The sequence below is a fragment of the Psammomys obesus genome, unplaced genomic scaffold (genome assembly GCF_907164565.1).
Source record: "Psammomys obesus unplaced genomic scaffold, mPsaObe1.curated_primary_1811, whole genome shotgun sequence".
Lineage (NCBI taxonomy): Eukaryota > Metazoa > Chordata > Mammalia > Rodentia > Muridae > Psammomys > Psammomys obesus.
This window is the reverse complement of record NW_026596158.1, coordinates 3,824,954-3,851,720: the sequence shown is the minus strand read 5'-3', so window position 1 is coordinate 3,851,720 and position 26,767 is coordinate 3,824,954. Positions and strand designations below refer to the sequence as shown.

General features: G+C 52.0%; 1 protein-coding gene across 3 annotated transcripts in view; it reads left to right on the top strand.

Moving 5' to 3' along the window:
• The window catches only part of Chst8 (carbohydrate sulfotransferase 8), a 127,046-nt gene that overhangs the window by 30,360 nt on the left and 69,919 nt on the right, over positions 1 to 26,767 (top strand). The window contains exon 1 of one of the 3 annotated variants that reach the window (XM_055594980.1): positions 24,165 to 24,328. The exons of the other annotated variants lie outside the window; for them this stretch is intronic. The gene's annotated coding sequence lies outside the window, so the exon portion shown is untranslated. Of the gene's footprint in view, positions 1 to 24,164; positions 24,329 to 26,767 lie in introns of those variants that run through there. 3 annotated transcript variants of the gene reach the window in all.

Below are 26,767 nucleotides of genomic sequence, written 5' to 3'. Positions count from 1 at the left end.
TGGGGAAGAAAAAGGAATTAAACAAGTAGTCATTCTTGCCGCCTTCGGCCCAGAAACCCCTTTGCTTCCACTACTGCTTTTCCAAACATGAAAATTATTTACCCGGGATACAGCTTCACTTTCTCCCCCAGTCTCGGTTTCCCACTCACGTGGAGTAGACGTCTTCATGGGAAAGAGTTTATGGCAGCAGCCTTGACCTTGAAGGCGGGAGTGCAGCCTGTGTGGCCGTAAGCAGCTCTGACTGTAGAGGTAAAGCTTATTCCTACACATATACACTCATGGTAAAGCTTAAGTGGTAAATTGTCCGAAGTAAGAGATTAATAATAACTAATACTATGACAGCTATATATACATATATAACACTATATAGTATAATATGAATCCCTGGAAACCCAGCTATGCAATGTCCCAGGTAATCCTTGACTGTGGTTAGTAGAAGCCATAGAAAGTGGAGCCGCAGAGGGGGAGCCTGGAGGCAGGCGTCGCTACTGTGCTTCCCTCCTGTCGCTGGGCATCATGGGAAGAGGCTCTTCTTCTGACTGGAGAGGACAGCATCAGGTGGCCAACATGGACTGAGGTGCACTGACTACTGTGCTACCTCGTGGAGTGCTAACTGTGGGCCCTGGAGAGCAGCCAATGAGGGGGACCCCACGGTGAGCGCCATGCCGGCCATCCGCACGGTAGGATGGATGGAGCACTGCTCATGTCTGTGCTTCCTGTGTGCTCGAAGGTCACCTCCAGGATCACCTTCCGCCCCCACAGGGGTCCTGGTCCTTCCCCAAACGAGGGTTGCACAGCAGGCCATCAGAAAGAGAGGATGCCTGTGCCCGGCCTGACTCTCCCCGGCCAGAGCCTCTGCTCCGGCTGTCTATGGGTCCCCGGCTATGGGCTATGTCATCTCTCCGCCACATGGTGCACAGTGACTCGGCGAAAGGGCTCCACCTGCAGCCGGGCTGGTCTTGAAAAGGTCCCTCCCCTGGTTACAGTCTGTCCGTCAGACCTGTGTGGGGAGTGTGCCTCACCCCCTCCCTACCTCCCCATCAGGCCTCACCCTGCATCAGGCATGGCGGCACGCTGGGGTCCCGTGCTCGGCAGTATCCCTGGGAACTCCGTAGGGCCAGCCAGGTCTGATCAGCACACAGTAGGTGCTCACTGAGGGTGTTTGAGACAGAGATGACGTGAAGGTGCGGGGGGGTGGCGGTGGAGGAGGGGGCAGTGCCATGTGCGGAGGAGAGGCTGCTGCTGAGCCAAGCCCGGGGGCTCGGCTGTTCTAGCTCCAGAGCTTGCCGCACTGTTCCCAGCGGGTGCCAGCTCTGAATGCCTGCTTAAGTCACTTCACGAAGCTCAGCTTCTCAATCTGTTTTTTTTTATTTTTTATTTTTTTTATTTGCAAGGGCCAGATCCGTCTTCCTTTTTTAAAAGTCAAGCTTCTGAGAGAGTCATTTATATTCACAGTGATTCTCCTTTCAAACAACGTCTTTGAATGGGGTGTTTGGAGTTGTGGAACATAGGGGTTGTGTCAGCGGAGGCTGGGGGTTGCACAGAATCTCCTCGGCAGGACTCCCGGGACGTGTGGGCAGAGGGGGCATCCTCAAGTCGGTGGGACCTGTGGGAGGGACCTGTTCACTGACGGGTCAATTTCCAAAGTGGCCCCTGGGCCACTTCTCTGTGTTGGAGGGGTGAGCGTCCCAGGTGGGGTCAGACATAATTTGAAATCTCCGCCCAGTAGCTGGTGGAGTTGATTTGGAAAGCTGCGGAGCCTCCAGGAGGCAGGGCTGAGCTGGAGGAAGAGAACCCGGGGGTCCAGTCTGAGGTTTGTCCCCTGGCCTGCCAACAGGAGTGGATTCTAAGCTGCACACACCAGGCGCCATGAATGCCTCCGTGCTCTCCCCACCCGTAACTCTCCGAAACCGAACCAGACACATCTCTCTTTCCTTAGGTTGCTGCGGCCAAAGTCTGGCAGGTACTATTTTAGGGAAAGGAGAGCCGTTTCTGCTGAGCATAGTGGCGATTCTGGTGTCTGTGTCTGTGTGTGCGTGTGGGGGCTGGATTCCGTAGCCACGCCTTGGGATATTCTGGCCAGTCAAGAAGCACATAGTAGGTCAGCGTGGGCTACCTGGGCAAGATTTCCAGGAGCTGTTCTGTAAAAAGAAATGTGTTTTAAGTTGTTTTGTGTTGTGTGCACAAGTGTTTTGCTTTCAAGTAGGTCTGTGCGTCACATGTGTCCTTGGAACCGTCCTTGTGGACAGTTGTGAGCCACTTGATGTGGGTGATGGAAAGCAAACCCAGGTCCTGTGGAAGAACAAGTGCTCTTAACCACCGAGCCATCTGTCCGGCCCCAAGATTTAGTTTAGTTTTGATTGTGCGTGTCTGTCTGCCTGTGGTGTGTGTGTGTGTGTGTGTGTGTGTGTGTGTGTGTGTGTGTGTGTGCGTGTGTGCGCGTGTGCGCTCGCACATGAGTGCAGGTGCCCACAGACCAGAAGAGAGCATCCTTTCTCCTGGAGCTGACGTTACGGGAGCTAACCTGATGGCGCAGGGAACCACACTCTGATCCACCGGAAGGGCAGCAAGCACTCCTAACCTCGGAGCTGTCTCTCCAGCCCCACGTGGGGAAGAACCCAGCTAGGCTGAGGTCCAGGAAGGCTTCTGCCGTAGTGCCAGTGTGGAGCTCACTGAAGTGGGTGTAAACTTCACAGGAATCCTCACCCTAACCATGCTGCTTGACGGCTTTCCTCGTGAGGCCGTTTCCCTGCGTCTTCATATGTGGATTTAGAGTGGGAAACCAAGACGGCTCAGCCTCGGCTTCTGGCATTTCCACTCTCGTTTGTCTGAGTGACCGTGCTGAGTGGCTCACTCAAAGTTTAACGGGCAAGTTAATAGTTAATAGACAGGTAATTTATGCAGAACTGTAAGTGTGATTTAGGCCATAGGTCAAAAAACCTTCTCTGAAAGTGGTGAATGTCCCGGGTTTTGGGGCCACAGGTCCCCGCCGGATCTGCAGAACTCTGATGCTGCAGTGAGAGCAGCCAGGGATGGAACGGGATCACGTGGGTGTGGCTGTGTTCCGGGAACAGTTTATTTGCAGGGCTGGGATGTGGCTCCATGGCGGGGCCCTCCTTTAGCCTATACAAGGCCCTAGGTCCAATGCCTGGCCCTACAGAAAGCAAGTAAAAATTGTAGAGTTTGGCTAAGGAAACAGGTGGCTGGCAAGTTTGGCCCATGGGCCATCATTGGTGGGTTTCTGAGTGATCCGGGCACCAAGGGCTGTGAAGATAGAGAAAGTGGGAAATGGGGTGCAGCGGGCTCTTAGTCAGAATGCTTATGCTGTAGAACTGTAGAACTTAAACTTAGTTTAGATCATTATTGTTTATCAGATCATTAATGTATATCATTATTATTAGATTTACTTATGTGTTTGGGTGTTTTGCCCGCTTGTATGTTTTTACCACATGTATGCCTGCTGCCTTCAGAGGCCAGAAGAGGGCATTGGATCCCCTGGAACTGGATTCCAAATGGTTGTGAGCCATCATGTGGGTGCTGGGAACGGAACCCTGGTCCTCTGGAAAAACAGCCCCTTATTAAATGTTTTAATATATGTATGCATGTGTATCTGTGTGGAGGTGTGCTTGTGAGTGAGTGCAGGTGCCCATGGAGGCCAGAGGATCCTGGGGCTGTCAGATCCCCGGAGCTGGAGTTTTGGGCAGTTGTGGGTCACCTGATGTGGGTGCTGGCAATTGAACATAGGCTCTCTACAAGAGCAGGATGTGCCGTTCGCTAACCATCGAGCCATCTCTCCTGCTGCCAGAAATGCTTTCCATAAGCGTTGCCTGCTGTCTCTTCCGGCTGGACCAGGGTGGGCCCAGGCCTCCCAAGGCCAGGAGTTGAACACTCTGAGGACTGGTTCCTTGATGCCTCTTGAGGCAGAGATTGCCTGGATGGTGCAAGTTGCAGAAGGCCCAGGCCGACAGTTGGAACACAAGTGGAGAGATGATGAAGGGTCTTGGAGTGGCTTGCAGAGGCCAAGGGGAGCACCAGAAGTCAAGCTGGAGCAGACCAGTTCTCAGGTTTGGGAAGAGGCCTGTGGCATGCTCGCACTGGATGCTGAAAGGCAGGGCTCCTTGGTGGCATCAGAAACTACTATGCTTCACTTGGCTTTCTTGGAGATCACGCCTGAGATCTGAGGGCTGAGCTGAGGCAGTGTGGGCTGCAGGCAGGCGGAGCGCATTAGCACGGGGCTGTGTAGACTGTGCTAATTAGTCACGTGACCATGGATAGTCCACGTGGAGTGAACGCTCCTCATAACACGTGACTGGGAAACTCAGGACGGCCCTTCTGCCATGCCCACCGAAGCCCATCGGGGTCCGTGTGAGTGCACACGTGTGTGCGCCTTCGGACGTGGGAACACGCTGGTTAACTTCTCGCTGCCTCGACCAAAATGCTTGGCAGAGACAGCTCACAGGCTGGAGATTTATTCTGGTTCGCAGTTTCAGACTTCAGTCCATCGTGACCGGAAGGCATGGCAAAGCAACTCGGTTCACATTACATGGCTCAGGAGGCCAAAAGTGGCCAGGGATGATATGCCCCCCGAGGACCCACTTTCTCCAGTCAATTCCCGCCCCATAAGATCCTGCATTCTCCCACAATAGTGCCTTAGCCCAGGGACCAGCTTTCAAAACATGAGCCTGTGGGAAACATTTCATATTTGAATCCTTACCAGTGAGCAAACAGAGGGCCCCAGTGTCTCCCTCCATCGTCCCTGAGGGACTCCTGTCTGCCTGGTGTTGCCGAAGCAGATTAGAAGGCAGTCTATGAAGCAAGGCAGGACCAGGGCCACCTCAGCAGAGAAGGAGGAGGAGATTTTAAGAAGGAAGAAGGGCTGAGGCGGGAGGCTGCAAGCCGTGCATGGCAGAGGACACTGGCAGAGGTGAGGATGGGTGGGCATGGAGTTATCAATCAGGGCCCCGAGCGGAGCCCTCATGCCATCTTGGTGCGGTTTGAAGACAGAAGTCGGTTATTACAATATTCTTGTGCAAACTTCTGGAAGATGCCCAAAGCCAGCCTGACAGGCCAGGCGCTAGGTGTTCTTGGGGTGGGTACGCACCTCTGTTTGGCACGCTGAGGCTGGCACCGGTCGGTCCAGCAAGCATCATCCGGCCTTGCATAACGCTGTCTGTGGATGGAGATGCTAAAACAGCGTGCACCTTTGTGTCCCGAAGACCAGTGGTCAGCGCCCTACCTCCTGGTGTTTTAGTTACTTTTCTTGCTCTGACAGAGACACCCAGAAGAAGCAGCCTGAAGGAGAAAGGACGTGTTTTTGGCTCATTGGTCTGAGAGGATGCAGTCCACCGCTGTGGGGAGCATACTCAGGGCCGAACCAGCAGCAGAAGAGGTGGCTGTTTACATTGTCTGAAGCTGGGGAGAGCAGAGCTCAGGCGTGGCTAAATAGAAGGGCTGTGACCCCAAGTCCAAAAGGTTCTGCCTCCAACACTGACCCACCAGCTGGAAACGGTGCCAACACTTTTCCAGCTGGGGGGTGTTCTCCAGCCAAACCCGAATACCCAGGGACCCCTCTCCGGGATCTGAGACTGGCTGTTACAGGAAGGGCATTGGGAAAAGCAGCAGAGGAGAAAGGCTTTCTGCATCCCAGAGCAGAATTCCTCCCCTGCAGGCAATCGGATCCAATTCACACCCTCGCCCGAGCCCCAGGAGAACGGGCTGGCACTGGCTGTGTTTGGTAACATCTCAGCGAACGGCCACCTTGTCTCTATTTTCGTTCCCGCTAGCGCGTCTTCTTTCTGCACCTTTTCCAAAGTGTTCTTCCCTTCTGGAAGGCTCCAGTGCCAAGCACCCCCAGCTCCTTCCCGTTTTGGTAAATTAGGGAACAAATGGTGCCAACTTGTTCTCGGCTCTTTCTCGAGATGATTCGTAACCAGCTTATTTTCTTTTCCTCCATTGAGTGAACGCATTAAAACTAAAATTAAATCATTACCCGCAGCACACACGACAATCCCCTTCATAATTACATCCTTTTAATTGGCATCCAGGAGCCAGGCTCATTTATAGTTCTCACTGCAAAATGTCTGAAACACGTTGGTTTATTTATTTCATAATTTTTTTTTTGAAGGTTTAAAGGTCAACAAGAATATCTTACCTTAATTTGACAAGTGTGCAGGAAATGATGCTAGACTCATTTGTGTTCAGGTAATGTACGGGGAGATCCATAAATCAAGCGGAGTGGAGTGGGGGCGGGTATCGGATGACGCCACATCGGAGCCATCTGCCTCCGCTCTCAGCAAACAAAATCGATAACACAAAGAAAGCGCCGAAGATGCACTGATTGATGCCCCTGTGTCGGGGGAGAGACGTTGGCCATTTTTAGTGACTCTTCATATCCTGAGACAACAGGGTCTGATGGGGGGGGGGGTTGGGGGGTAGAGGAGGGTGTCCATTAGCCTTGCCTTACAGGTGTCAAAGAGTGAGTCTGGTGTCTGTGTTCCAGGAAGGGTGACTGCAAGGTCCCTTCGGACCCGTGACTCTGCCCCTTCTAACACCGCCTCTGCACGTGCTGCGATGGCGTGGAAAGAAATTAACTGGACTGCGTTGCAGCGGTTGTTGCCAGGGGCCCGAGGCTCCTCCCTGGGGAGCCTGGGTTTTCCATCCTGGGCAAGACACTCCGAACCTTGCCTTCCCTTTGGGAGCCTGCACTGACCTTCTTCGTGCCTGGGTTTGCAGAGGACCCATGGGATACCCGCCATGTTGGATACCGGGGCTTGGCCCACTGGTGTCTGAAGTAGGAAGGGGTGAGGTAAGGTGGCTTTGTGCGGCTGGAAGGAAGGCTTTCTGTGCAAGCAGACTTTGGAAGAAATAAGTTGGATCATCCCACCACTTTCCCCAGGCGTGTTTGCTGGCGCTGCACAGTTTTCGGGGAAATGGAGGAGGAAAGGGAGATCAGAGGACCCCACATGACAGTGTGTCAGGATTACTGAAGGAAGAGGGGAGTAGCTGAGGAACTAAAAAGAAGAAAAAAATATCAATAATCGGGGAAACTTTGTTGCAGGGATATAAGATTATATTTTTGTAGGAAGCTGAGCTTTTGACGACGTCCCTTGCATGTATGGTTCCAATTCGGGGATTTTGAGGTTTTGCCTTGTGTCATCATGTTATCTGCCCTCCCATTGCATTTATGTTTTCATATGTATCGTGGTTCCCATCACATGTCATAAAGGTGTTTTCTCTCTCAACATGAAGATGTACTTTGAGGAAAAGTTTGGGGTTTGTCTTTCGGGGGGTTGCGACAGAGTTCAGGTAACTTGTTTGTGTGGGGTGTATCCCTTCGGTGAGCTCACGGTGGTCTGAAGGTTATAACTGGGAATCCCAAGGGCCCCGGAGGCCACACAAGCGACGATGCACACGCTGATGACTGCGTGCCGGAACAACCTACAAACTCACAGGCACATTTGGCTGTTTGGAATCTGTCTTAGTTGGGGTTTCTATTGCTGTGAAGAGATGCCATGACCATGGAAACCCTTATAAGGAAACATTTAATTGGGGCTCACAGTTCAGAGGCTTACTCCATCATTGTCACGGCGGGAAGCATGGTGGCACGAAGGCAGACATGGTGCTGGATCAGCAGGCAGCAGGAAGAGAGTGAGACACTGGACCTGGCTTGAGCTTCCGAGACCTCAAAGCCCACCCCACAGTGACACACTTCCTCCAACAAGGCCACAGCCCTTAACAGTGGCCCTCCCTGTGAAGCTGTGAGGGCCATTTTCATTCAGAGCCCAGTGTCGACACCCTCTGGCGCACCACCAAGTTCCCTCAGTAGTGTCTTCAAATCACACATGAGTATCAGCATCCTTGCTTTGGATTTCCCTGTCCCTTTTGGGGAAGATGATGCTTAAGGCTCCTGTTAAGGGGGGGGGGGGTGGACAAAGCCTTGCAATCCTTGAAGACACAGATCCTCACCTTCTTGGGAAAATGTCATGAAGCCCGCACTGAGAACTTCTACATCCTTGACTTGACAAAGAAATGGAGAAGATAGCCCGGGGGGTTCAAGTTTATTATTATTATAATATCATTACATTTCGTTTTTGGAAAGGGATTATGCGCTATGTGTGAAGATGGAGGTCTCCTTCCATCCTGTGGGGCCTGTGGGGTTGAACTCATGTCAGGCTTGGCAGCAAATATTTCACCTGAGGAGCCAGCTTAGCTGGGTGTGGTGGCACACTCTTTTACTACCAGCCCTCGGGAGCAGAGGCAGGTAGATCTCTGAGTTCCAGGCCAGCATGGTCTACATACATAAGAGATCTGTAGGCCAGCCAGAGCTACATAACCAAAAATAGGAAAGAGAGGGGAGCAGGAGGGAGGGATGAAGAAAGGAACGAAGGAAGGAAGACATTGCTCTTGAGGAGCCATCTTGCCCACCCAGAGGACTTGTAGTTTTTTTTTGTGGCCAACCAGCAATTTAAAGAAAGTGGAAGGCTTCAAGTTTTTCAAAAGGTCAAATCTATTATTTGGCTATTAATTGTGATGACCGTATGAGAAGGAAAAGCACACACGAGCCCCCCCCCCCCCCCGGCTGTGTGATCTATCATTAAAGATGGTTTTTACTAGGAAGGCTGAAGGATGAACTTGCAGGGGAGGGATAGCTGTAGTTCAGGTGACAGCAATTAAGCGATGTGTTTCAAAGTCTCTAGTACAGAGGATCTTGAATATTCCCAGCACAAACAACCAATGTATGAGGTGATGGATATATGGTAATTACCCTGGTTTGATCATCGCACATTGCAAACATGCATTCAGATGTCACATTGTTCCCCCATAAATATGTACAAGCTACGCTGCCAACTCAGAATCGAAAAGACAGAGGCACTGGAGCGATGGCCCAGCTGGTGAAGTACTTGCCATGCAGATGTAAGGACCTCAGTTTGACCTCCATAACCTGTGTAAAAAATGCTGGGTGGGAGCCGGGCACTGGGCTGCACGCCTGTGATTCCAGCGCTCGGGAGGCAGAGACCTCCAGAGCTCACCAGCCATCTGGGCTAGCTTAGTTGAGAGCTCCAAGGCGAAGAGAGACCCTGCCTCAAAGGGGATGGATAGTGTTCTTGAAGATGAAGCCCAGGAGTTTACCCTCTGGCCTCCACGTGCATGCCTAGGCACATACCCATATACTCGCACACATACCTATTCCCACGTGTGCACACTCACACATCCACACACCCATACCAAAAAAAAAAAAAAAAAAGTAACAGAAGAAAATTGTTTTCTTAGGTCTTGGAGACTCCCTTTATGTTTATAAAGTGGAGTTGAATTTCTTCAAGTTGAATTGGAAAACAATATTAGGTTTCCACTGTGGGTGGAATGCCAAGTTCCAGACAGGACTGGGTTCTGTGTGTGTGTGTGTGTGTGTGTTTCCCTGAACTCACACCTGTGAAAATAGAGTCCTATGAGACAGGAAAATTGGGAGCTTGGAGCCACACCAGTCTGCTTGTTGAAATCTTATTGCTCACTGCATCCTTCTGAGCCAATTTGAAGTCATCAAAGGTGCTGTGTGTGATATGGGCTGGCGGTTACCTTAAGCTCGGCGATCAGGAAAGAGACCCAGCTGCATTGTACATTGCCAAATAGATTGTTCTGTGCAGGGCTTGGAATCTCCAGCAGACGCTGTTCAAAGAACACTCGGAACACAAACTGAACGGGTAAATGCCATCCCCACTGCTCTTAAGGATGCCAGCCAATAGATGTAGCCCAAGGCCAGCTCTGGCCGTGGATATCCAGCCAAGAGCGTGGCTGCCATCTCTCCTTTCTTGATAAAGTGCTCATGGGCTGTTTCCTGGAAGCCCTTTCCAGGAATATACATCTCTCTGTGCTCCGGAGACGTTTCCTGGGGACCATGTTGGAAGCATCCAGAGTTCTCGTTTCTTGCAGGCATTCAGGCCTTGCCAGCTGTGCCACGATGGACTTGGCTCGGAGAGGAGCACACGGGCGGGCAGGAGGGGGCTTCGTCCATCTTTCCAAACTAACACGATTGAGGGCTCCTTAGGTGCCGGGCGCTGCTCCAACAACCTCCCTCTGGCTGTTCATATAGCGCTTATATTAACCTAGCACGGTAGCCAAAATTTAAGTAGAAAACAAAATAAAACAAAAACAACCAAACAAGCCCCTCCCCCAGAAACCGAGGCACAAGAGGTTAAGCAACTTGCCCACAGCTTTCAAGCAGTGGCCCAGGCTTTTCACCACACTGGCAGGCATCTGAGGATGGATATTTTTTTTTTTGCAGAGTCAAAGAAACGGCCAAGTAGGCATGGCAGGCACAGCTGCTCACATCCTAGCAGCCAGGGAGCAGAGGGCATAGGTGCATCCTCTTTCACTTCCTCCTCCTTCCCCTCCCGAAGATCCCAGCCTGTGTGGTGGTTCCTCATCCCTCTCCGGAAACAAGTTCATGGCCACACCCAGAGTGTGCATTGCCTGTCTTCTGGATACATCTCCATCCAGTCAGGGACCCATTGAGACTGACTGTCACAGAAGGGAAGCCTGGCTGCTCCAGGGCCCTCCCCCATGTCATCTCTGCATGCATGGCCCCTTGTTCTGGTCTCGTTTTGTACACATGCCCCAGGCGTCCAGGGCTCCTAAGTGTCCCCATAAAGGAGCAGGTAAGAAGAGCCGGGGTCACAAGAGACAGCAACAGTTTGTTTCTAGGACCAACAATATCCATGTCTGAAAAAAACTAATGCCCCCCCCCAAAAAAAAGGAGTCCAAGACCGTCACCTATGTCGTAGACCGAAGTAAACAGTGCCTGAGATCCTCACCATCCAAACGAAGCTGGCGACTCGCAGCACCAGCTCTCCCGTGAGAACGGCGGACGTAGATGGTCCATCAGGCTTATGGCTTCCCCCCTGGCCTCTCTTAACATGCCAGGAAGGGTACTACTGAAGTCCAGTCTCATCAAGTCAGCTCTCAGTTCTCACACCGTTTCATTCTTCCTAGTGTACGTCTTTCTCCTGACACACCACTCTTCAGGATTCCCCGCTCTAGGGCAGGGCCCTTGCACAAGCCACGCCCTGTATGTCGCCACGGCTGGAATGGCAGCCTCCCAGTGAAGACATCTTCTCTGTACCGAGGAGCCAACATCAGCCTCCAGGCCCAAGCTCTCCCTCCACGCTCTCCTCCCCTTACTCTGTTTTTGTTTTTGTTTTGTTTTTCCTTTTCTCTTCGTCGTGTTGAGCACCTTCCAGTGCTCCGTGATTATTATGTTATCTGTTCTTCTCTGCTTGGAGTAGAATTGTCTAAGGGTAGGGTGTAGTTCTGCTGACTAATGGATGTCTGTTGCCCAGAATGGCTCCAGCCCATATATGCTTCTTAAATGTTTACCGCATAGATGAGTTGCCTCTGGAGGGGAAAGGGGGGGAAAGGTGGAGATTCAAGGGGAGTACAAATATTGGCAATTGTTCTGTTCTTTAAGATGAAGGATGGAGTCACGATATGTGTGTGTGTTTTAATATATATACATATATATATATATATATATGATGTGTGTGTGTATATATATACGCATATACTGATTTATATCTTTTAAATCTGAGATGTTCATAAAGAATTTTTAAAAACTAAGCTGAATCAGAGGCTGAGGGCGTGGCTCAGTGGTAGAATACTTGCCTAGAATACACCAATGAGGGGCTGGGGGTGTGGCTAAAAGCATAGAGGTCGTCCAGCGAATAGATTTTTTTTCTCTCTCTCTCATACACATACACACATATGCACACACACACACACACACACACACACGCATGCATGAGAGAGACAGAATAATTTGTAATCTATGTGTGGTTTGCACAAATGGGATGGTCCATTTCTCCATCCAAACGTGAACAACTCTTCCTATGACCTATGAAATGCTTAGGTCCAGACAGAGTTGTTGTGAGTCCCTGAGCTGTTCAGACTCGGGAACATTTGAATATAACAATGAGATGTCTGAAGGGGCGAGACCCAAGTCTAAGCACAGAATTTTTGTATGCTCCCTCTGCATATTGTACCCAAAGCCTGAAAGCGATTTTAAACAGTATTCATATTAATTTTGTACGGAAAATCAAGTTTCCAAGGGTGGAATTTCCACCTGTTGTGCCAGCAACAGTCTTAGATTTTTGAATCATTCTGAATTTGGAAGTGTGTGTGTGTGTGTGTGTGGGGGGGGGTGATGTGCTCAGCCTATCCAAGGTGTCAGTGAGTGCAAATGCATGCTCTTGTTCGTAGCAGGGAAGAGGCATGGGGCAGGAAGAGTTGGTAGGCAGGGCCTCGGACCTGCAAGGAAGGGCAGAGAAATGAAGGGAGCTGAGGACTGACTGTAAGAGCTGATGTTTGTGGAGGCGAAGGTAACACACAGGGCAGATAGACAACCAAGGTTGCCCTCGGCTGCATTGTTGCCGTGGTTTGAATGAGAATGACCCCGTAAGCTCATTTATTGGAGAGCATGGTTCCTGGTTTGGAGGAGTTGCGGAGGTGTGTCACTGGGGGTGGGCTTTGACGGTTCAAAAGCTCCCACCAGGCCCAGTCTCTCTCTCTCTCTCTCTCTGCCTGTGGATTAGATGAGAGCGCTTAGCGACTGCGGCAGCGCGTGCCCGCCTGCTGCCTGCTCCCTGCCAGGATGATCCTGGACTAACCCTCCGAAACTGTAAGCAAGCCACCAATTAAAGGCTTCCCTTTGTATGTTGCCTTGGTCTCATCACGGCAATAGAACAGTAACTAAGACAATTGTTTCGTTTTGTTTTCGCTTTCCGAGACAGGATCTCCTTATGTAGGCTAGGCTGGCCTCGAACTCAGTCTTTCTGCGCCAGCCTCCCAACTGCTAGGATTCAGAGCTAGGCTCACCACAGGCTCTATATTTCTGACAGCAGGGTACTTGCCATGGTGTCTGATCATCTTTGGCCTAGTGGCCTGCATTCTCTCCACGTGAAAGAAGAAAAAGGGTAAGAACTTTTTTTTTTTTTTTTTTTTTTATGAAAAGCAAGGTCTGAACTGTAAAGGGCTGAATCTGGAAATGTAGGTAAAGATAAAGAGATCTTATGGGTCAAGGGGTGGCCAGACAGGATGCTCTCAGCTCTGAGGGTCCCAAGCAGGACACTCCTTGCTGCGAGGCCCCTAAGCTTGCAAGGTCTGCCTCTGGAGCTGACTGTGATGCTATGTGCCGATTGCAAGGTCAGCCTGGGCTACCCAGGGAATTCAAGGCCAGATTGGGCAACATGCAAAGACTCTTTCTCAGAAATAATCCAAAAGGTCTGCCTTCTGAACTCATTTGCCCTCCCTTCCGGCAAGAGGAGTTCATCTCGGCAGTGGGCTTCGTGGAGGCGTTGGTTCAACCCGGAGCTGGACAGCTGCGGTCGAGGCAAGCACGCAAGCAAGCATCCTAGTCTCTTAGCTGGCAGATCACATCTGGTCTCTTCGTGTTCCGGGCAGCTTCCTGGCCATCAATCAATGTCTCTGGTGAGCACGGTGCCTTCCGAGGAAGACCATTGATCAGAGGAGACGGAAAACAAGTGGCCACGATTGGGACAAGTGAATATTCATTTGGAAATGTCAATGAGCAAGTAAAGATTATGCCTGCGGCGACTGGCCTGGCAAGATCAATCCCCATCATGAGGTGACCCAGATGTCTGCGGATGCTGAGAGCTGAAGAAGGGGACCCCTGGTGTGATGGGGTGTGTGGGGGAGGAGAGTAACCAGAGAGCATATGGGATGGGATGGCAATGTCAGACACACTCTCCTGGCACCCCCTCCCCCATTGCCAGAAATTCTGATTGAAGCTGGGGCCGGGCGGGTGCTTTCGGGGTGGTGGGTGCCCTGCTCAGGGCCTTTGTCTTGATGTGAATCGCTGTGCAGTGGCTACGAGGCTCAGAGACGCATGTTTGCATGGAAGGGATTCCATGCAAAAAGGACTTCTTCAGGACATGAGCGGGTGGCGGTTCCAGCCATGTCCAGCTAGAGGGGCTCTTTGGCCGCCAGTGGGACATTTCTCTCCCATTCTGCCGGTGGGTCGCCCCAGCTGTACAGCCCTCAGGACTGTACCCGGAAGAAGCAGTGAGATTTGGGGCAAGGACCTGTGTTATGGAGCCTCTGTATCCTGGGATGCAGAGACAGAGCGACCAAGCCGCCCGCTTTGTCCTAGGAAATGTACCAGGAGCCCCACGGGCGCATTGCCAGGTGCACCGTCACCTAGGTGTGCCCCACTGCTCTCCCCGCCCCCACCCCCACCCCAATTAACCATCTGCGGGAACTGCCACGGGCTCGGGGGGAGGGGGAGGGGCGAGGTCCTGCTTCCCTGTGCAGCCTGCTCAGCTAATGAGGGGTTTGTGAAATTTTTAATTATGGCTTCCATGCCTTGCTTAATTATTTGCATATGGCTTTTACAAGCCAGACAGGGACGTCTGCGCTTCTCCTCAGCCCCACGTTTGACTTTAATTAAAGGCAGAACCTGAGGTCTTCCCATCACTAATGATGGTGGAAAATTAGCTCCAGTTCCCAGGGGTCACGGGAGTGACGCACCCTGAGGCGGAGAGCGGACAGAGCGGACAGTGGAGCCGTGGCGCAGATGGCAGATGGCCCTGCTGGGCTGCCGCCCCTACGCCCACCCCTTCCCTGCCAGCCCAGGCCACCCTCCTGCTGTCTGCCCTCCAGGCCCAGAGAAGAGACAGGCTGTCCTCTACCAGCAAGGAGCCCAGGGCTTTCCCGCCACTGAGGATAACAGCAGCGCTGTGGGACGGAGACAAGAGTTAGCTGGGGGGGAGGGGGGTCATTGCCCTGGTGGTCCAGAGCAGGACGTGGTCTGGCTGCAGCCGGACTGCCCCAGCCACCCGACAAGGAAACAAGTGTATGCATTAGGCACGTGCTCTTTAGCATGTAGAAAGGCAAGCAGAGCCACGTCTGCCCATGTGCCTGTCGCAGACGTGTTCACACCTTCATCCTCACGTGGATAAAAGGCTCCCTAGGGTATAGGGTGTGAGTCTGTGTCTGTAGGCCCCCTTCTCTAGGGACACTAGTGGGTTTGTTTTTTCTTTTCTTTTTCTTTTTTCTTTCTTTCTTTTTTTTTTTGGAGATATCACTATGCAGCCTTGGCTGGCCTTGAACTCACTGAGTAGGCCGCTATCATGGCCTCATCCTAACTGGTTAGTCTACAATAATCCTAATGCCAGATAAGTCACATTCTGAGGTGCTGGGGTTTAGAACTTCAAAATATACATCGGGGGAGGGAAGAACATCATCCAAGCCGTAAATTGTGTGTGTGTGTGTGTGCATGTGCGTGTGTGCGTGTGCGTGTGCGTGTGTGTGTGTGTGTGTGTGTGTGTGTGTGTGTGTGTAAAACACATCACTAGGCTGGGTGGGGGCGGGGCAGAGAAGGAGGCAGACATGGCAGGGGCATATCTACCACGTATCCTGCTCCCTTCCCTGCCTCAGCACACTGATGATCCTCCAGTCAGGAGCAGATGCCTCATGCTGGAAGCCCGTGTCTCTGCATGAGCACCATCAGGTTCCAGAACAGCGGGAGCCAGCTCCTAACCAGCCAGGCCGAGGCAGATTGGCACACCACCGGCTCGGAGCCTTTTCTCGGCTCAGCTAATTTTATGCGAGTCTTTGCAACATTAGACATCACATGGATCCAGGGATTGCGTGCCTGCTCACGGCTGTGGCTGTGCTTTTCGTGGCAGAGTGGACCCCGGGGCTAATTGGGCTTAGACTTGTGCGCTTTGCTTGTTCTGTTTTGTTTCTGGAGACAAGGCCTCTCTTTGTAGACCAGGCTGGCCTTGAACTCACAGAGCTACACCCGCCTCTGCCTCAGAGCACTGGGATCAAAGGTGTGCGCCGCCACACCTGGCTTGCATCTAAGTCTTTACTGACCTGGACGCCCCTCCCCCTCTTTCCCTGGTGCTCGGACCTGGGGTCTCACCCCACGCTCACAATGTGCTGTGCTTTTGAGGTGTACCCCCAGCCCCTGGAGTAGCCTTTTTAAAATCTTCATTGCTTGCGGATTTGAGAGTCAGACGATGTAGAAATCCGTATTTCCGGCTTGGCAGGTCTGAGGGCCGGGATCTGCTGCTGAGGGCCATTGGCCATGTCAATCGAAGAATTATTCGCTTTATACGAGGGTCAGGTGTTTCTTATTGGAGACAAGCTGCTTCAGACAGGGGCTCACTGAAGATCAATGACTGACCTTGGTGGTCCCTTCATAAGATGCCTAGTTCCACCTATCTTCCTTTCGCTTTTCAGCAGCCTATACGAACTTGGGACTTAGCCAGGTGGTGGTGGCACACGCCTTTAAGCCCAGCACTCAGGAGGCAGAGGCAGGTGGATGTCTGAGTTTGAGGCCAGCCTGCTCTACAGAATGAGTTCTGGGACGGCCAGAGCTACACAGAGAAACGCGGTTGGAGGAAAGCCCCCCCGAAGGGGGGAGGGGCAGAGGACACAGAATAGAACAGCAGGCTTCTCCAGGCCCCATCTGGGAATGCTGAGAGATGAAGGCGGGGCTTGGGCATTGCCAGAGAGTGAGGGTCACATTGAGATGTTAGGATGTGGGGAGCTGGACAGCTCTGGCCCTGAGTTGCTTTTGAACAGGGCCTGAGTGGCTGAAAACAACAGTATGGGTCTGTCTGGTGGAGATGGAGAGCTGTCCAGGCCCCAGGTGCTGAACCAGCTTAGTAACCAACGGGAAAAGATGGGCTCAGATGGTAAGAGTCTGCAGCTCCAGGTGGTAGGAGAAGACAGGAAGGGATTGAGGGAGAGGATGTAAATTTCTAGCTTTCTAAAATCCCATGGGGGAGGGGAATGAAGGATCCATGGAGAGAGCAGTGGAGTGGAGGCGATTCGGAACACTGGGGTGTGGGGCTTGGGCCTGTGTCTCATTAGAACTCCCAGGTTCCTGACGCCCTGACTCTATCATGCTGGCCTGGACAGACCTGCTCACGGGGTATAAGGAGGGGGCCAAGACACTTGATCATTCTGCCCGGCTCTCAGTCCAGGAGACCTTAGACTGCGGTAGAGCATCCTGCTCAGAGGTTAGCTCTGTGCCAGGGATCGTCTGGGACACAGGTGAGGGCCACCTGAGGTGATGTTTGGGAGGGTGATTCACAAGAAAGCCTCTTCTGAATGTAGGCAGCACCATCCCCTGGGCTGGGGGTCCTAACAGAAGAAAAGGATGAAGAGAGAAAGCTCTCAGAGGACCGCCATTCCCTCTCTCTGCCTCCTGCCATGCTGGGCACTGCTTTGCTCCCCTGTCCCCTCCCTACCACGGGGGACTGAAATCTGTCCAAACCACAAGCCAAATAAATACCTTATTCTTTCAGTCACTCCTGCCGGGCGCTTGGTCACAGTGATTTAAAAGAATTTTTTTTTTTTTTAATAAAAGTAAACTAATAGATGGGTCAAGAAAGGGATGGCTGAGCTGGGGAGATGGCTCAGTGGTTAAGAGCACTTAACTGCTCTTGAAGAGGACCAGTGTTCTGATGCCATCACCCATGTCAGATGGCTCTAAACTACTTGTAACTCCAGTTCCAGGACTTCTGTTGTATCTGGTTTTCTCAGGCACCTATACCTAAAAAAACATGTACACACACACATACACACACACACACACACACACACACACACACACAAGCCAGACACGATGTCCCATGCCTGCAATCCCAGGCATTCAGGGAGGCAGAGGCAGGTGAGTCTCTGTGAGTTCGAGGCCAGCCTGCTCTACAAAGCGAGTCCAGGACAGCCAAGATTACACAGAGAAACCCTACCTCAAAAAAAACCAAAATATAAAAAAGTAAAAAATGAAATAATAGACAAAGGAGAGGTCATCGCTGCACCTGCATGCCTCAGCCACACGACCTTAGCTGAAAGGACCCGCTGCTCCAGCGTGGGAGTGCCTTCCTTATTTCCTCCTTGCTGTGGGATGCTCTGCCCACCACACAGTACCCAAGCACCCACTCTGTGCCAGGCATGGCTGGCAGCTGAGTGGCAAAGGCAAGTCCTCTGGGGCTGCCTTGCGCTAGCCACAGGGAGAGGGATTCCCTGGCAAGAAGCCGAGCCTCCCAGCCAGCCTCTCCTCCTCCAGAGTCTCTGGATTGCCGTTGGCAGCTTGGAGGCAGCTGCGCCCTGCCAGGGGCCAGGGCACTTCAGTTTTACTCACACACTCCTTTCTGCCCATATTATGCCCCAACTTTCAATTTGGAGAAGTAAATATGCAATTTTTTCCTTCCCTGTAATTTTCCCTGCTGTGGCTGTGGCTGTTGGAGCAGCTGGGAAATGCGAACAGCTTAGTGCTTGCTAAAAGTAAAAGGAGGCTGGCCGGCAACCCCGTGCATTCTCAGCTGCTCTCGGCAAGACCCAGTGGATCTGTGGGGGGGGGGGATGGTCTCCAAGCTGTAAGCCGTGGGAGCGTTTCACCCCACTAACCCATCCCCCCTTCTGTTAGCAATGCAATATGTAAAAAGGTGTGTGTGTGTGTGTGTGTGTGTGTGTGCGCGCGTAGTCGCACAGATGTTAGTGGGGGGAGGGAAGGGAGTGTATTTGCTTACACAGCCAAACTTTCTGCATATTCCTCTGGAGACTTCCAAACCTTCCTGTCTCAGTAACTGAAGGTCAGGATAGTCTGATGTAAGCTTTGTTGGAGAAAAGCCGGGGCTGGCGGGGAAGGAGACAGGTTTCGAGCCGGGCAGATCTGGGATGGCTGTGATTCACAGCGTACCCTTGACGTGTTTGGTCAGTCCCTCGGGGACCTGCCTCGGCTGTAGCAAGCTGCCTCACCTGAGGGCACACCCTCCCACGGGCAGCCCACGTCCAGCCTCGGGGAATGCTGGAGGTAGAAAAGTCAGCCATTGCTTCGTGCTGCAGGGTGCTCCGGCTGGCTTTGCCACTGCAGTCCTGTCCGCTCCAGTTCTCTTCCTTCCCCTTCACAGGTGTTGATCCTTAATAAACACTTACACCTCTGAACTGCATCCCAGCCCCTGCTCACAGAGAGCCCAACCTGTGACAAATAAGGATAATGATTTTCACTTGAAGAAGTTATTGTCAGCAAAGCTAAGTGGCCTGTTTCTATAGAGTCCTGCGTAGCCTCTGAAGCAGTACCAAAGCAAGACAAATATCTGTTCCATTTTTCTCTCCTTCCTCTGAGCAACATGGACTCCCATTCTAGAACCTGAGCATGTGTTCCTAGTCTGTGCTGTGTAAGGAGGGGGAGGTGATCCCGAGAGACGAGTAGGTCTGGGCACACAGGCCCGTGCTGTGGGGGAACTCTGTGCTCATGGCCAAGGACCCTGGAGCTAGCCTTCTATCTGTGAAGTTCATTATCTGGGCATCACGTCAGCCCTCCTCAAGGATCCTCACTGAAAAGAAATTGAGCATGCAGATGGTCTTCTATCATAATCGCCATGTGTCCACGGGTAATTCATAAAGGAGTTGGGGATATATTGAAAGTCAATATTGTTTTAGTCCAAATCAATATTAATAATTGTTTGCATTTTTAAGTGCAATTTGCAATTGAAAAACACGCAAAGATCGGCCAGTAGTTGCTAACACATCAAATTTTTCTATTAAAGGCAGAGTCTCCTAACTTTATGATGTTTCTTATATACAATGAGGGCTGGCAACTGATCTATGATAAGGGCTTTCTGTTATTTATGGGTGCAGTGTTAGAAGCCATTTCCACTAGGCATGAGCTGAAAGGCCAGATTTTTTTTAAAGGATTATTTTTATTTTATGTGCATGAGTTTTTGCCTGAATGTGTCTATATGCACCATTTGCAAGCAGTACCCTTGGAGGCCAGAAGAGGGCGTTTAATCATCTGGAACTGGAGTTACAGATGGTTGTGAGCCACCGTGGAGGTGCTGAGAATCGAACCCAGGTCCTCTGCAAGAGCAGCCTGTATTCTTAACCACTGAGCCATCTCTCCAGCTCCCAAGGAATTTTCATTGTAAGATCTTAATTTAAAAAAAAAAAAATTAGAATAATTACATATTCACGCAGTTATGCAGAAGAACCTGTAGAAGCCCTCTTCTACACGAGTTCTCCTTATGGTGACATCATGCACAGTCAGACTGTGCAACAGTACAGCGTCACAACCAGGATATCAACGGGGAGGTCGTAAACTAGAGGACACCTCCATCGCCAAATGCGTTCCCAGGTTGCTCTTTAAAGTTCTCTAAAAGTTAAAGGTCTTTAAATGAGAAGGCTGGCTGTCGATACATCATGACCCAAATCATTAGCCCCGTTTAAACGTTTGCCTTAAAATGATTTCCACCAGGTTCTGTGTGGTAGAGTGCATCTATCATCACAGCGTCTGGGGGGCTGACAGAGGAAGGGCTCAAGTCCGAAGCCAGCCTGGATGCTCTAGCAAGTCCTAGGCCAGACTAAGCTACCAAGTGAGACCCCCCCTCTCATTGTCCATCCCCCAGAGATTCCTTTGTGGTTTATGGGATGCTGTCCTGGCAGGGCTCCATGTCGCGCACACAGTGGTCCCTGGTCCAGAGCGGCCCCGGGTGTCCTCCTTTCAGCCAGCAGGCCCTCCGGTGGAAGAGTGTGGCTTCGCAGAGCCTAAGAATACAGTAGACGGCTTGACAATGCAGTGCGGCCTCTGAGAGGTGTCGTGAAGGCGAATAGCTCAGCCCACAGGAACCCAGCTGCCTCTGCAGCAGCACGTTTTGGTTTGTAGGAAGTTAGGGCACAGCCCCAGAGGCCTTGCAGAGGCTTTGGTATGGAAGGGACCAAGGTCTGTGGTGGAGGGCGGGTCTCAGACGTGAGAGATGGACACTTTCTGCAGATGGATGGCCACTGTCCGCCTGAAGGTGGCCGAGTGGGCGTGAGCGTCACAGATGCCTTTCTGTTTTCCAAGGGATTGGTCTCAACCCAGAGCTGCTAGGAACTTGGGAACCCATCCACAGTTGGTATTTTGCAGGAGAACAGATTGTGAGGTGAGGAAAATCCAATCCCGAGGCCAGAACAAGAGCTCCCTACCTGAGCCCAATAAAGAAACGTAAATACACAAAATACACGTCACGTAGAATGTATCATTCTAACCATTTTTAAAAGATTATCTTGTGTGTGTTTAACCTTGACTTCATGACTTTTCTATTGCTGTGACTAAAACACCATGACCAAGGCAACTTATAAAAGAAAGTGTTTCATTGAGCTTATGGCTCCGGAGAGCTAGAGTCCATGATGGCGGAGTGAAGGTGTGGAGGTGGGAATAGCGGAGGGGACAGAGAGCGTGCTGGGGAGATCAGGAGTGTACTGAAGCCCCAAAGCTCACCCTGGTGACACACCTCCTCCAAGGAGACCACACCTCCTAATTCTCCGCAAATCGTTCCGCCAGGTGGACCAACCTACAGGGGCCGGTCTCATTTAAACCACTGTGCCCTGCATGTCCCTGTGTGTCTGGTTCCCCGGGGAATCCAGGAAACGGTAAGGTCCCCTGAAGCTTGAGTTCCAAGCCTTGTAGGTTACCCTGAACCGCCTCTCCAGTCCCGTTTTTTTTTTTTTTTTTTTTGTTTTTTTTTTTTTTTTTTTACCATTTTTAGGTGTGTAGCTCAGTGACATAAACTAAATCCACGCTGGCGTGCAGCCGTTGTCTTCTCAGACCAGAACTCGGTACCCACTGAAAGATAACTCACCATCCCCTGCCAGACCCAGACGGTTGCCATCTTGCCTGCCTGACAATCCTGTGCACCTCAGAAAACTTAACTGCACGCTGTTGTTCTTTTGTGACTGGATCACTTCACATACGTTTTCAAAGACGCCCTTTGTCTTGATTTCAAAAAAATTTTTACATGTATTTGGTGTGTGTGTGTGTGTGTGTGTGTGTGTGTGTGTGTGCCCGAGCGTCTCTCTGTGTGTGTACATGCCATGCTAAGCATGTGAAGGTCAGAGAACAACTTTCAGGAGTTGGTCCTTTCCTTCTGTTAATGGGTGTTCAGGCTTGAACTCATGTTTGTCCTGCTTGAAGGCAAGTGTCTTTACCCACTAAACCATCTCACCAGCCCCTTCGTAGACATTTGCTCAACACGTGTGAGCCGTAATTTTGTTCAGGTGTTCTCTAGCGTCGCACGACAGTTGAAGGGTATGCTGGTGTGTCTTCATTGTCAGCTTGGCTGGATTTAAGGTCATCATGAAGACACACCTCTGGGAACGCTAGTGAAGGTGTCGAGGGAGGGTTAACTGAGGAGGGACCTGGTCCGCCCTGAATTTGAGGAGCACCCTGGGCTGAGGTTCCCGAGGAAACAGAAGAGGAGAAAACCAGCTGAGCCCTGGCATCTGTCTCTCTTCGCTTCCTGGCTGCAGGCTTACTGCAGCCAGCTACTTTAAGCTCCTGTCTCTGCGGCCTCTCCACCGTGACAGATGGCGACTTCAGACTGTGAGCCAAAACAGATTCTTCCTTCTTCACGTCGCTTCCGTCAGGCGCTTTGCCACAGCAGTGAGGAAAGTGACGAATACAAAAGGTTTGCCGATTTCGTGGCATCCAAGTCGTGTAAATATTTTTATGTATGTTTTCATATCTCCAAGAGAGAGGTTCTGTGTTTACCTTTGAAAATATAAGCTTTCAAGCCCCAAGTTGCGTGATGTTGAACTGACAGAAGGGTTCCGAGTGAGATCCTGGGGCGCGGTGGGCCTTGGTGGTGTGCTCACTTCTGGATTCTTCGACTGCCATCGCCAGCCCTGACTCCAGCCCAGATCCAATCAAAACAAACCCACGGCTCCCTGAAACATAAATGACCTTTTTAAAATTCCAAGTTCACGGCGCGCTCTCTCCCGATGGCCCCCGACACTTCCATTTATTAACTCATGCGCATTCCACGCGCACGGTGGCTATTGATCACTTCTCTGGTGCCGGGCGTGGTGCCGAGCGCTGGGAATACAAAGATGGAAAGGGCCTCCGACCCAGCTCCCAGGGCTCCATGTGAGCTCAGTGGCAAACACACTCCACGTGTGGGGGGGGGGGGGGGGCACGACAGATGCTCAGAGCATCAAGGCTTTGGGGTGCTGAGTGGTCATTCCAGGACCTGCCATGGGAGGGTTAAGGAGGGACTCGGTTTCTCTCTCTTTAGAATTCCTATCCTCTGCCCTACGGGCGTAAACATCCCTGATCAGTAAGGAGTCCTGGGCAGAGAAGGCACCCGTGGCATAGCTTGTGACTGCTGGCTCTTGGACCAGGTCCTTGGGGCCCGTCGTGGCAGTGATGAATTTTCTGAATCCTTCAGCCTTCGGGAAGACTTTTCTGTATTCGTGCTGGGGCTGAGGCCGCTGCAGTGTTCTTAGGGGTTTCAGGGACACAGGTCAGGGATATTTGGATCTGATTTAACCTTTACCCCAGGGGCGCATTTATCTGGCCTGCAGGAGCATGGAGTAAGAGGGCAATTGCATGATTGGAGGGGCCCTGGCCTTGGGGCACAGTAGAGGACCGTGGGCAATCATTCCCAGCCCACCTCCCACCTCGGCGGGGTGCAGAGGGGCGGTGCCGGAGCGGTGAAGCCGGGCCTTGGGGATTTCAGGGCTGCATTTGGCACCCCTGAGGCCCAGCCACTGGAGGAGGGCCGGAGCAGCTGTGAGCCTGCAACCCTGCCTCAGAGCCTTAGCCCTTGCAGCCATCCGTCTTCTTCTCTGAGTACTGCAACTTTATGCCTACGCATAAAACTGGAGGGACGAGTCCCAGAGTTTGCAGCCGCCGCTGTTGGAGTGGGGTTTTAATTAGCTGCAGGATTTTAATGAGCTGAAATCAGGGAAGAGCCCCATCTCAGAAGTAAGCTGGAGCCACACATGCAAGGAAGAACTAGCCTGACAAAAACAGATGGAGGTGGTGCTCCCAGGGGACTGGGCCGTGTGCTCCCTCCGATAGAGGAGGAGCAGAGAAGTACCCAGGGCCAGGAGGCCGAGGCGGAAAGCCGAGGGTCAGCTACCCGCGCCCAGCTGCAGTAGTAGTGGGAAGAGCAGGGTGCCAGGTCCCCTCTACCACCGCGGCGGGAGGCACGGTGCCGGATTCAAGGTGACGGCAGTGTCTGGCTCCATTCTCCTCAAGTTGCCATAGCAGCCTGTCTCCCGACAAACAGCATCTCCCGTAGCCCTCAGCCGGGAGGGATGGCATTGTTCCGCTCCTGCCTGTGTGAGGAGGACACACGGGGACGGAGAACTTTCCCGGGCCCGGGGCCCGCTGACCACGTGGGTGCTCCCAAGCTTCCTGGCTTGAGGTGTGGGCATGGGTCCCCGCAGCCGGAGGGGTCCTCTGAGTGACCGAGAGGAACATCCAGGCCCTGGAGCGGAGCAGCGGCAGCCAGGCGTGTCCTTGGAGTCGTCCGTGCCACAGGAGGTGCGTGTATTTTGGCTGAATTCTCAAGTCTTTGCCTTTACCCTGAAGTCAATTTCCTGAAAGGGACAAATTTTTTAAAATCACATAAATAAGCAGACGGGAGAAATCTTCAGTTTTGCCCTGTGTCCCGGGAGGTGCTAACATTAATTGGATCTTTTCTTTCTTAAAGTAAAAATTGGTGACGCCATTCAGGCCTCGGGGAGAGAAAGTACCACAAGGCTTTGCAGTTTTGATCAGGGTGGAATGCTCAAACAGCCCGTGCATTTTTCATGCCGTAACCAGCCCCCTTGCAACCTTTTCTTCCTTGCCAATAATGTGAATTTTCTTGTTGCCTGCTGGTTTTGGAAAAGGATCCGGGGAGGTGAGGGACAGTTGTACTTGCCATCCAAGCAGAGTGTATCATATGTAGTGGGCACAGGGAAGTCCCGGGTGGGAGCTGAGGTCTGGCAAATGTGTTCCCACAGCCAGGGGCATCCAGGCTATGGCCTGTGACACATTGTTATACTGAGGCCCAAGGCAACAGCTGGACTCAAAGAAGGGGAGACAAATGACCTTTGGACCAGCATCTCCCCGTTGTCTTGAAATACGATGTGATTATAGAACCCTTGATGGTGGGGGTGGAGGGGATACTGAGGAGGACTCAGAGACCCAGGTCATGAGGAGTACATCTCTTGTCTCTGTGGGGAGCGGGCTCCTGCAGATTACAGGACGCTGGCCCCCTCCTAGGACATTGCATATCCAGACAGCTCTCAAGCCACTTACTTCCCCAAGAGGCAGCTGGCCTTTTGATTCTCATTTGCATGTAGCCAGGAGTTAGCAGGCCAGATAGTCCCCAGGGAGCGCAAACATGGAGAACAGGGTTCCCGAGGAAAGGCTGGTAGGGAGGCCACTTGAGTCTGTCACACCAGCTCGCTGGATGTGAGCAGGAGCTTGTGTGCTCTCGGGGGTCCCGGAAATGGCAAATGTTGCACAGCTGGATCTCCTGCCTCCTCTCCTGGGTCCCAGGCCCTCGAGTAGCCGCAATCAGTGTTCATGAATGGGATTTTGTGTGAGCAGACTCTGGCACAACTGCGGAACCCCTTTCCTTGTTGACAGAAGTCTGCAGTAGCTCTAAGGGTGACCTGTGACAGACAGGTGGGGGGAAGAGGGGACAGGCAGCTTTCTATAGTCACATCTGCAGTGCAGGGTGGAAACAAGCAAGATGACGGTCCTAAGTCCCTTCCTCTGCCCATCGAACACCAGTGCGGGTGACACTGACAGACAATGTTAGCCACCTTCCCCGGGCATTTCTGCACTGGGCACGGCTTCTCCTCTCCCCTTTTCTTCTCTCCCTCTGTATTAGCTAGGGTTTTTTTGTTTTTGTTCTGTTACTTGACAGAATGTCCGGCACACAGTGCAAGAGAGGAAAGACACGGTTTGGCTCCTGGTCTCAGAGAGTACAGTCGTTAGTGGCTTGGTCCCGTGTGCTTGGATGGAACATTATGGCAGTGAGAGTATGTGGAGGAGGAGGTTCTTGACCTTGTGACAGTCAGGAAGGGGAGAGAGAGAAAGGGGTGAGAGAGGAGGAGGAGGGGACAGCCAGGGATAAGACATTCCCAAGGGCCTACCCCCAGGTACCCACTTCCTTCAGCTAGGTTCCCTCTCCTAAAGCATCTACTACTTCCCATCTCCCGGGATCCAAGCCCCTAAGACATGAGCCTGGGGAGGTCTCATTCCCCGTAAGAATTACCTTCATGCCAGAGGCCACTGACTTTTGGTCAGAGTGGCCTCAGGAGGCTGACACGGCTGTAGAAAGCGTGCCAGCACCGTTGACAGTGAGCCATTGATGGTGTGTGTGTGTGTGTGTGTGTGTGTGCGTGTAGATACTTACCAGCGTGGGCAAGGGCATATATATATATATATATTTATATATATATAAATATATATATATATAAATATATATATTTAGGGTGCCTGCTCCAGTCCACAGGTGGGATGAGTGTGCCGATGTGCCTAGAAAGGTGTCAACCTGCTTCCCCGCCTTCCTCGACAAAAGCCTGTTCTCTGTTGGGTCACTGCGGAACATCGTTTCCACCCATCCAGCTCCTTTCTAGACTTTTGGAGTCTCCTAAGGAGCTATGACTGCTGCTCGTGGGGTGAGGGGGACAGTGCCTAGAGAGAGAGGATGGCTTCACCCCTTCACCCTTCTCGGTCACTCACACTTCGCCAGCACCCTTAGACTGACAGTGGTGGGCCTGACTGCGGGCAGCGCTTGGGGAAAGGACACCTGGCCGTGCTCTGGGCCCCCACATGGAAACTGGCTGTCCCCAGGGCTGGGAACCTGTGAGTCTGGGCGCACTATGAGGAAGGTAGGATTCCCTGCTCTACATCTCACTGATGACAGGAAGCAGCAGTGTGTGTGTGTGTGTGTGTGTGTGTGTGTGTGTGTGTGTGTGTGTG